At 38.7% G+C, this 11,994-nt stretch overlaps 1 non-coding gene across 1 annotated transcript; it reads right to left on the reverse strand.

Moving 5' to 3' along the window:
- Positions 1-11,680: 11,680 nt before the first annotated feature.
- LOC118147021 (U6 spliceosomal RNA) lies at positions 11,681-11,786 on the reverse strand. The gene has a single exon (XR_004733203.2). It is a non-coding gene; the product is annotated as a U6 spliceosomal RNA (small nuclear RNA).
- Between the last annotated feature and the right edge of the window lie 208 nt (positions 11,787-11,994).

The raw sequence follows: 11,994 nt of genomic DNA on the forward strand, positions 1-11,994 counted from the left end.
TTACTAGTTCCTGTTGCCACATATGCCTCAGCTTCTCGCCTTCTCTGGAGTTTAATCCCTTCATTAAAATCCACTATTGTTCCCTTCTGTTGACAAATTTGAGATGTACTTCTTTAGTTTGACATGAAGGGACCCTGGATAAGGCCTCATCTCCTTTCTAGCTCCATTCCCTCATGGGTTTTGTCTCCACTTCAGAACTATACAACTTTCAATTCAATCAAACGGAGCATCTTGCTATTCTCCCTGTACCAACTTCTGAGGGCTGCAGTAACAAAAACCCACAGACTGGGCGGCGTAAACAGCAGAAACATATTGTCTCACAAATTTGCAGGAAGAAGCCTGAGATTAAGGTGATAGCAGGGCTGGTTCCTTCTGAGGGCCATGAGGGAGGAATCTGTTCCAGGTCTCTCCTCCAACTTCTGGTGCTTTGCTGGCCATCTTTGGTATTCCTTGGTTCCTACTGCACCCTCCCCACAATCTCTGCACTCATCTTCACGTGGTATTTGCCTTCCCTGCAGGTCTTTGTCCAAATTTCCCTGTTTTATGAGGACACCAGTCATACTGGATTAGGAGCTTATTTTATTCCAGTATGACTTTATCTGAACTTAATTACATTGTCAGTGACCCTATTTCTTTCTTTCTTTTTATTTATCTATTTATTTGAGAGAGAGTCTCGCTCTGTTGCCCAGGCAGGCGGGCAGTGGCGTGATCTTGACTCGCTGCAACCTCTGCCTCCTGGGTTCAAGCAATTTTCCTGCCTCAGCCTCTGAGTAGCTGGGATTACAGGCACCCAACACCACACTCAGATAATTTTTTTTTTTTTTTTTAGTAGAAGCGGGGTTTCACAATGTTAGCCAGGCTGGTCTTGAACTCCTGACCTCAAGTGATCCTCCCACCTTGGTCTCCCAAAGTTCTAGGATTACAGGCATGAGCCACCATACCCAGCCCAATGACCCTATTTCTAAATAAGGTCACACTCCATGGCAATGGGGCTAGAGCCTCAACATATGACTATTAAACAGACACAATTCAAACTTTAACAACTCCTGGTACACCAAACAGAGGATGCTGTTTTAGACAGTTCTTTCTCTTCTTTAGAGTGAATTTCTAGTCAACATTTAAGGCTGTCCCCAAAGTAAATGATTTTGCAAAGACATTTCTAACTCTTGCAGGTTTTTGGTTACCATTTCTAAACCTGAAGGATGCTCTTCCTGATCTGACAGCCCTCCTTACATGAGGGTGTAATTTCTCATTTCTTTTGAAACAGCCCTTCAAGGGCTATGTCCATGTCTTACTCAGTTCTGTCTCTTTAATTCTATCACAGTGTCTGACACCATAGTAACCAGTAAAAGTTGTTGAGTAAGTAAAGCAAACATTTTCCTATATTCTGTTAGGGTCCTTCTAACTTTCTGGCAAAGGAGGAGTAAGGGGCAGTCTCACTGAGACTATTAATCTTACAAAATATGAGATTTTATGTTTAAAGACATGGGTATTGAAAACTTGGTTAAATAAAAGAAAGAGCTAAGATGATATTTTTCTGGTGAAATGGTCTGATGGCACTTCTCATGTCCATTGTCTAAAATTTGCCAAGCTTCAGCTTTGTGTAGTCTCTCCCACTTCCTGGCTGGTGTTTAGCCATTCCAGAAGTCGACCAGATGCTTGCGCAGCTGCCTCGTGTGCTCTTGACACTTTCCAAAGTTAGAGTAGGCATCAGGAATGAGAAGCTATGAATCTTCCTGGTAATTTTTCCAGGGCCTGCCATCTCAATGTGTATCCACATACTGGTATGAGCTTGTTGGTATCCACAGGCTCATACCAGTTAGAATCTGAAGGCAAATCCCAGCTAAGTACCTCATTGGAGGCACAAAATGTAATGATAAATGCATGACTCCATTGAGCAGAGTCTCCGTGGTGGAAACACGATGATGACCGCAATTGTGAGTTCTGTCAGTCCTACTGGGATACAAGTCGTTTAGCAGTCACAAATGGCTTACCCGTAATACAGTCAGCATTCCCAGAGGAAAGCATTTCCATTCTTGTCACTACAATGGATAAATTAGCTCTTACAAGGGAGGGAATAGAAACAGCTCCTTAAACACTGTCTTTAAGAGGTTGCTTAAAACCCTTACCATGACTGTCTCCATCACAGACAGCTGTGTCATTTGTTGATTTTAATACTGATGATTTGCATTCACATAGTAAGGACTCAGAATTACTTTACAAATAGTCTTATTACAAACTTACACCATTGTTGTGAAGTAAGTACATGGTTAATTGTATTTTGTTCATTTTCGTAGGCAGGCTCATGAGCCATTGAGTTTAATTTACCTAGAGCATACACTGATTTAATAATATACAATATTGGGAAAACAACTGGAAAGCAATGTGGTTTATTTTCTTAACAGACATTTTAGAAATTCAATATCACAATCTAGAATATAAATGAAATGTCCTTATTTAAATGCTGCTGACATCGACAGAATTTAGCTTAGTGGTAAAAGTGCAGGATTTGTCCTGTGGCATTTTGGAAATGGTCAAATGACATCCAGAACCAAGTCTGGTGAATATAGTGGGTGGCCCCACGGCCTGACAGAGATTGGAGATCAGAAATAAAACAATGATTTCTCTTCAGGTATGCCTTCTAATGTGACTGTTCTGAAAATTTTCACATTGCCCAAAATGTTTTCAAATACAGCAGTATTACTAGAAAAAGTATACAGCCTCTCAAGAGGTGTATATGATAAGTCAGCATTTCAATATATGTTTGGGTATATTTTCTCTTAATAGCCCCTCAGCTGGGCACAATTCCAGAACTTTGGGAGGCTAAGGTGGGTGGATCACTTGATGTCAGGTGTTCAGGACCAGCCTGGCCAATATGGTGAAACCTCTTCTCTGCTAAAAATACAAAAATTAGCCAGGTGTGGTGTGCGTGCCTGTAATCCAAGTTACTCTGGAGGCTGAGGCAGGAAAATGGCTTGAACCCAGGAGGCAGAGGCCATATCTCATTTGGTGAATACTAAAGTTATTATGGAAAATACTTCAAAAATCTCTTTTTAAAAATGCCTGAAACCACTGCCCCACTAGGTTATGTTTGAGAAACGGAACATGTTCATTTTATTTAGCTCCTCACTAAGGAGGATAAGCCCAGAGAGCGGCTGGGGTTTATGCTTGGCTGAAGGTATGTGTATTCTGTGGCGAGAACTGATTGTTCAAGGCAGGGAAGAGAGGGAGCCCAGCTGCCTGCTGCCAGGCCTTTCTGTGTCCTTCCCCTAGGCAGCTCTCAATTTTTTCTCCAAATGAATATGAACGAATGACCCAACGATACACATTGAAAGGGTTGGCAGTGTATTAGTCTGCTTGTAGTGTTAAATTATTATCCTGCATGAAGAGCCTATATATTTTTGTCAGAAGCTGCTCAGGTTGAATGTATTTTAATGAAATCAGTTCCTGAAATAATTTTTTTAACAAAAGAGATAGAAAGGTAGAAAGCTCAGAGCACAAGTGATACAGGCACAAGCATCACGTTCTAATAACAGGATGGGACCTGTCTCCTTAAGCCATGAGAACTCCCGCCAAGAGACTCTGTAATGGGCTTTGTTGGCTTGTTTTCGTCCTGCAGGAGAGCAGCTCAGCTGTGGTTCCACCGCCTTATGACACTGGGAATGTTAGGAAGAGCCTGCCATGCCCACATTGAGGAACTTGACTCAGGCCAATAGAGATATGCTACATAGAAAGTATATGAGCAGGCTGGGCACAGTGGCTCACACCTGTAATCCCAGCATTTTGGGAGGCTGAGGCAGGCAGATTGCTTGAGGTCAGGAGTCTGAGACCAGCCTAGCCAACATGGTGAAACCCCGTCTCTACTAAAAATAGAAAAATTATCTCAGCATGCTGGTGGGCACCTGTAATTCCAGCTTCTTGGGAGGCTGAGGCAGGAGAATTGCTTGAGCCCAGGAGGCAGAGGTTGCAGTGATCCAAGATCATGCCACTGTAGTCCAGCCTGGGTAACAGAGCAGATCTTTATGGATGCACCATAAAGAATGTGTAAAATTATGTTATCTTCCCAATATCCACACTATCCGAGTGGACCCACCCTGCCAGCAACTCCTGTTTCTTCAAACTTATCTTGCTTTTTGCATAAATTTTTTTAAATTACTTTTATTATTGTTATTATACTTTAAGTTCTGGGCTATGTGTGCAGAATGTACAGGTTTGTTACATAGGTATACGTGTGCCATGGTGGTTTGATGCACTCATCAACCTGTCATCTACATTAGGTATTTCTCCTAATGCTCTCTCTCCCCTGGCCCGCTACCTTCCAACATATCCTGTTGTGTGGTGTTCCCCTTCCTGTGTCCATGTGTTCTCATTGTTCAACTCCCACTTATGAGTGAGATCATGTGGTATTTTGTTTTCTGTTTTTGTATTAGTTTACTGAGAATAATGGTTTCCAGCTTCATGTCCCTGCAAAAGACATGAACTCATCCCTTTTTTATGGCTTCATAGTTTTCCATGGTGTATATGTGCCATATTCTTTTTATTCATGGATGGGCATTTGGGTTGGTTCCAAGTCTTTGCTATCGTGAACAGTGCTGCAATAAACATAATGTGTGCATGTGTCTTTATAATAGAATGATTTATAATCCTTTGGATATATATCCAGTAATGGGATTGCTGGATCAAATGATATTTCTGATTCTAGATCCTTGAGGAATTGCCACAATATCTTCCACAGTGGTTGAACTAATTTACACTCCTACCAACAGTGTAAAAGCATTCCTATTTCTACACATCCTTTCCAGCATCTATTGTTTCCTGACTTTTAAATGATCACCTTTCTAACTGACATGAGATGGTATCTCATTGTGGTTTGCATTTCTCTAATGACCAGTGATGATGAGCATTTTTTCCTATGTTTGTTGGCTTCATATATGTCTTCCGTTGAAAAGACCAACAAAATAGACAGACCACTAGCCAGATTAATAAAAAAGAAAAGAGAGAAGAATCAAATAGGTGCAATAAAGAACAATAAAGGGGATATCACCACCAATTCCACAGAAATACAAACTACCATCAGAGATTACTATGAATAACTCTGTAAACCAGTAAACCTGGAAGAAATGAATACATTCCGAGACACTTAAACCCTCCCAAGCCTAAACCAGGAAGAAGTTGAAACCCTGAATAGACCAATAACAAGGGTTGAAGTGGAGGCAGCAATTAATAGTCTACCAACCAAAAAAAGCCCAGGTCCAGACGGGTTCACAGCCAAATTCTACCAGACATACAATGAGGAGCTGGTACCACTCCTTCTGAAACTATTACAAACAATACAAAAAGAGTGCTTCCCAAATTACTTTATGAGACCAACATCATCCTGATACAAAAACCCGGCAGAGACTCAACAAAAAAAAGAAAACTTCAGGCCAATATCCATGATGAACATAGCTGCAAAAATCTTCAATAAAATACTGGCAAACCAATTGCAACAGCACATCAAAAAGCTTATCTATCATGATCAAGTAGGATTCATCCTGGAGATGCAAGGATGGTTCAAAATATGCAAGTCTATAAACATAATCCACCACATAAACAGAACTAAAAACAAAAAACCACATGATTATCTCAATAGATGCAGAGAAATTCTTTGACAGAATTCAACAGCCCTTTATGCTAAAACCTCTCCATAAACTAGGTATTGATGAAACATATCTCAAAATAATAAAAGCAATTTATGACAAATCCACAGCCAATATCATACTGAATGGGCAAAAATTGGAAACATTCCCTTTGAAATCTGGCACTAGACAAGGATGCCCTCTCTCACCACTCCTATTCAATATAGTATTAGAAGTTGTAGCCAGAGCAATCAGGCAAGAAAAAGAAATAAAGCATATTCAATTAGGAAAGGAGGAAGTCAAATGGTCTCTATTTGCAGATGGCATGATTTTATATTTAGAAGACCCCATCATCTCAGCCCAAAACCTCCTGAAACTGATAAGCAACTTCAGCAAAGTCTCAGGATACAAAATCAATGTGCAGAAATCACAAGAATTCCTATACACCAATAACAGGCTAAAGAGAGCCATTCACAATTGCTACAAAGAGAATAAAATACCTAGGAATACAACTAACAAAGGATGTGAAGGACCTCTTCCAGGAGAACTACAAACCACTGCTCAAGGAAATAAGAGAGGACACAAACAGATGGAGGAACATTCCATGCTTATGGTTAGAAAGAATTAATATTGTGAAAATGGCCATGCTGCCCAAAGTAATTTATAGATTCAACGCTATCCCCATCAAGCTACCAATGACCCTCTTCACAGAACTGGAAAAAAAACCACCTTAAACTTCATATGGAACCAATCTCTTCTTCTTAATTCCTTGTTAATTTCAGTCTACCTATAATTTACAGTGGATATAACATTTCACATTCACAAATGTACACATGCAAAGATGTGACTTTTGCAAAACTAAACTTAATGTAGCTTTGTAAGCTTACAGTATTTGTTCCTACCAGATAGGCAAAAACTTAATCATACCAATTTAAAGTTATTAACTCACTAACAATTAAAAACTTTGTATATTTGTGTGCCTACTGAATCAATCCAGGAGTTTCTCTGCTTTGCTATCCTTCTCCATGGAAGTTATGTAAGTTCCCACCTGGCTGAAATATTGTGACTTATTGTCCTGGGATAAGGTGAGGGCTCTCTGGCCTTCCTGTTACATCATGTACTCTTTGACCATTGCTAAGATGTGGCTTGTAACACTTTATCTTTCACATTCATTTCTGGCCCTACTGCATCTGCTGTGGTTATCTGAGACCCAAGCCTGGACCCCAGATGACACTTGACATCACCTTAGTCCAACAAGCAAAGCCAATTATCCCCTTCTGTGCTCTTCCAAGAGGGCTGATGAATTCTTGCCAGCCTTTTCCATGATACAGGGAGGTGCTCACATTGATGCCCTGCCTCTGAAGTACCCCCTTCAGCTTTGGTTGGACCTGGATAACTTCCCAAAGGCCTGCAGTCTCCTAGGCTAACCTCTGATAGGCCTCTGTGGTTGCTGTCACTGTTTACATAATCCATCCTGAACAATGGATTCATTCTAAGGTACCAACCAGTTATTCCTGGCCCCTGATTCTTCCTTCCTACTCTCTGGATGCACCTTTGTCTCTTTCAGGCAGGAAGCTGCTCCTGGATCATTACTCAATAAACCCCCTTTTACAGTTCATGCTATAAACATTCTCCTATGAGCCCTCCATCATTGTCAGGATTTGGAGCTTAATAAAACTTTTTCTATGAAAAATTCCAGCTCATACTATAGCAGAACTTGCACTTAAGGCTCTTATTTCTGCTATTTTCAGCAATGTCGGATTCGATGTGGGAAATTTAGTAATAATTTCTTTCTTTCTGGCAGTTTCTGGCCACCCCTGGCGACAGTACCTATGGAAGATAGTTTTGGTTTTCTTGAGGATTTCTAGTAAGGGAAAATTTCCCTCTTGTCCTTCATATTTTGTTCTATGGCTTGTTTCCATAAAAGTCATCATAAATTAGACCACTTAATCATCTTGGGTTTTTTTTTTTTCTTTTTTTGTTAAACAGGCATTGCTTGCTACATTTATTACTTGTCAAGGTTGCTTAAGATAAGAACTGTATCCCTGTGAAAATGCACTTGGTAATTAAAGAGATTATTTTATTCAGGCAAACCATTCATTAATGAAGAGCAAAAACATCTGGGGTATAGAAAGGCGGGTAAACAAGAGGGCTGTGTAGAAGGATAGACAGGGAGACTCAGAGATTTGGAGAAGAGGGTGGAGAGCATTCTTACTGTGGAATATGTCAGGCAGGGTGGTTCTTGGTGGTTAGCTATTTCCCAGAATATCAGTAAAGGATTAAAATTTAACATCGTCAGTTCCCCTTTTTGTTCAAGAGGAATAATATTCTTTTTTGTTCAGTAATCCCATGATTATTCAGAAGGTTAAAAAAGAAGAAGAAGAAGAAGAAGCCAACAACAAGAACTACAACTTTTACTAAAGTAGACAAGGTAAACACAGGCTCTTTTTGAAAACCTTATAACTAAACCCTTCAACCCTTAGCTAACTTTGACCATAGTAAATAAATTTCTCTCTCTCTCTCTTTTTTTTGGTGAACTTCCTACATCTCTTCAGGCTTTGTCTTTCACAGCAACAGTCAATTATTTCTCCTTAGGAGAAAACCATTCTCACACTAGTATTTTCAGTGGACAAGCGGAGCTCATGAATATACAACTCACAACTTGCTGCAGCCACACATTCCTTGTAGAAAAACTTTACAGAGTGGTAAAAGTCAGCTTGTTCATTAACAGGCCCAAGCATACAGTCTCCAAGTAACAGAAACTAAGAGGCAAAATATAGATAAACTTAAGACCTTAAGACTTTACTTTGTTTCAGTACTCTGTCTTACTTGGAAATGATTTGGGTATTCAATAAATATCTGTCAATTAACTAACTTTAATGTAAATCTGAGGTTTTAAGTTGCCTAAAGATCTTGGTAATTATCTTCAAGCTGACATACTATAAAACATAATTACTATTGATATAAAGTTTGTCATTATAATAATTTATTTAGTTAAACACAAATTTATATTTTTCATAGTTTTAAACATTAATCTTAAACATTAGTGATACAAGTTTAATAAATCAGTAAATCTGTATATGTTTGCACAGACCATTCCCAAGAAGAATAAAAATCTATGTATATATTATACTTAACCCTGATAAATCAGAGAAGACATAGTTGTTTTTATTAAAATCAAAAATATTAAACTAGTCTTGTTTGCCAAAGCTTTATCTAAATTATGTGAACTTGAATTCCTAAATCATATCCAAGTCACTTTCTGTAAAAATAAGTTTTAAATCAAGACATTGAAAGTAACATTCAATTTTCACTTTTTTTTTTTTTTTTTTTTCCTTTTTATGGAGAACAAATTCTCTCATATTGCTCAGGGAGGTCTTGAACTCCTGGGCCCAAGCTATCTTCCTGCCTCTGCCTCCCTAAGAGCTGGAATGATAGGTGTGAGCCACCATGCCTGGCTAGATTCAATTTTCTTGATTTATGGAAATATTGTAAATATTCAATTTATATAAGTGTTTACTAATCTCTAAAATAGTAAAAATAGAACACCATCAAGAGATTTTATAATCTAATGATTAATGCCATCCTAAGGTAGAGAAATATTACACATTCATACAATGAGAGGTAAAGACCTTTCTGAATTATAAATACATATGCATGCAGGCATAGAGAGAGCTTACAGCTTCAATTCTGCAATTTTAGCCATGGGTCAAGTATAAATACATAATTATAAAACTCACTGGTTCATATCAAAAAGCTGTTCTCTTCACAGCAGGTATGAATCCTTAATTTATTTGAGCTCAATATGGACAGGTAGACAAACAGAAAAGGCTAACACACCAGATTGTCAACTCATCCAAGAGAGAGAGACTTCTTTAAAATCATTAATCTATTACAGAGATCACCAATGGTCAGACCACAAAACCAAAAGAAGCCACAATCAGGCCAGCGTAGTGGCTCATGTCTGTAATCCCAGCACTTTGGGAGGCTGAAATGGGCAGATTGCCTGAGGTCAAGAGTTTGAAACCAGCCTGGCCAACATAGTGAAACCCTCTCTGTACTGAAAATACAAAAATTAGCGGGGCATGGTGGCACGGGCTTGTAATCCCAGCTACTTGGGAGGCTGAGACAGGAGAATCGCTTGAACCCTAGAGGTGTAGGTTTCAGTGAGCCAAGATTGTACCATAGCACTCTAGCCTGGGTGACAAAAGCAAAACTCCATCTCAGAAAAAAAAAGAAAGGAAGGAAGGAAGGGAGGAAGGGAGGGAGGGAGGAAGGGAGGAAGGGAGGGAGGGAGGGAGGGAGGAAGGAAGGAAGGAAGGAAGGAAGGAAGGAAGGAAGGAAGGAAGGAAGGAAGGAAGGAAGGAAGGAAGGAAAAAAAAGAAAAAAAAAAGCCACGATCGTAAATCAAGTGAGTTCTCACAAGGAATCAAAGTCAAGTCCCCACCATGCTGCCAATGGGCATGGGACCTCAGAGTGCATGAGTTGAGAGCCCAGCATGAAGAGTCAGAACCATCCCTGGTCCTCAGAGCACCCATCAGGAATGGAGCACAAAGGACTCCAATAGGCCTCCTTGCCTGGGTGATAGAGATGGAGATCTGAAAGCAAGATGTGATCCTATCCAAGTCATGGCACCAAAGCTGTGAAAGACAAATGCTATAAAAGGATAAAGATATGATTTTATTCAGGCTCTTGCAATTGAGAGAATATTCATGAATGTAGAACATCTCAAAGAAGAGGGAGAAAGCCTGGAGTTTTAAACAGGAAGTCATGGGAAAGGATGGACTGGAATTCCTATGGGATTTACAAGAGAAGGCATTCTTATCTTGCAATATGTGAGGGCAATGTGGCCCTCTGTGATGTGCCATTTCCCAGAACACAGAAACTGGGGATATTTCTTTACTGTTAAACTCTGAGGTTTAGACAAGTCTCAACATTCTCACCCCCTCACCTTCTAGTAGATCTCAGCTGGTGCAGGAGTTTAGAGTTTGCAGTAGGTAAAGAGGCAGAGCTGTGTAACTTGGAAAAGTTACTAAAATGATTTTGATTACACTGTCTTCCAAATCAAAATCACTTATCTATTTAATAAGTTCCTTAAAGTCAGCAATTATATAGTTATATCACTTTGTAACACTGAAGGAGTTACTTAATTTCTCTCAGCACTCTCCTACTCAGCAAAATTAGGAAGTTGCAGACACATACAAGAATGTTCATTGTATTTTTATTTATAAAACCAAAAGACTGAAAACAACCTAAATATACACCAATGGGCGAATGAATGTATATAATAATTTATATTCACACAATGGGCTACAATGGCAGTTTAAATAATTTGATGTACATACATTATCACAAACACATCTTAAATATAACATGTTAAGAAAGAAAATTAGAGAATGATGCCAACAGCGCATTATGTATGGGACTTTAAACTCACAATACAGAAAGAATACTATGTATACTGAATGCATATATACATGAAACTATTTTAAAAAATGGTTGAGAGTTGGGCTGGTCCAATCCCTGCCACTAGCCACATGTGGCTATTGAGTGGTTGGAATACAGACAATCTGAATAGAGATGTGCTGTGAGTGTAAGTTACACACTAAAAAATGGTAACAATAGCTCATTAACACTTTTTAAATGTTGACTGTCTGGTGAAATAATATTTTGGATATATTGGGTTATATAAAATAAATATTAAAATTAATTCCACTTGTTTCTTTTTACTTAAAAAATATAATTAACTTTTTATATTTGTTTCAAAACACCTTTATTGAAATAAGAATTAATATGTCACACAATTCTCTCATTTACATTGTACACTTTAATGTTGTTTTTATATGTTCACAGGGTTGTGCAATCATTGCTACAATAAATTTAGAACATTTCATCATCCTGAAAGAAGCCTGTTCCCATTACCAGTAGGCAATTGCAAGTCTACTTTTTGTCCCTAAGGATGTACTTATAGATTGTCATTTTATAGAAACGAAATCATACAACATGCAGTCTTCTGTGACTGGCCCAGTTCACTTAGCATAATGTTTTCTTTTTCTTTTTAAAAAAATATGAAATGTTTCACGAATCTGTGTGTCATCTCTGCATAGGAGCCATGCTAATCTTCTCTGTATTATTCCACTTTGGGTTTAACTTTTGATTTTGGAATACTTCTAGGTTTACAGACAAATTGCAGACAGTACAGGGAGCACTTGCAGTGATGTTCAGTTTCCCCTGCTATTAACATCTTACATCAGTATGGTACGTTTGCCACAATTGGTGAACCAATTGTTTACATTGTTACTTACATTCCTATCTTAATTTTTATATCATTGTAGGTATTGATGGAATACATAGTAGCATTTTGATACATGTAATG

Source organism: Callithrix jacchus, chromosome 13 (assembly GCF_049354715.1).
Source record: "Callithrix jacchus isolate 240 chromosome 13, calJac240_pri, whole genome shotgun sequence".
NCBI lineage: Eukaryota > Metazoa > Chordata > Mammalia > Primates > Cebidae > Callithrix > Callithrix jacchus.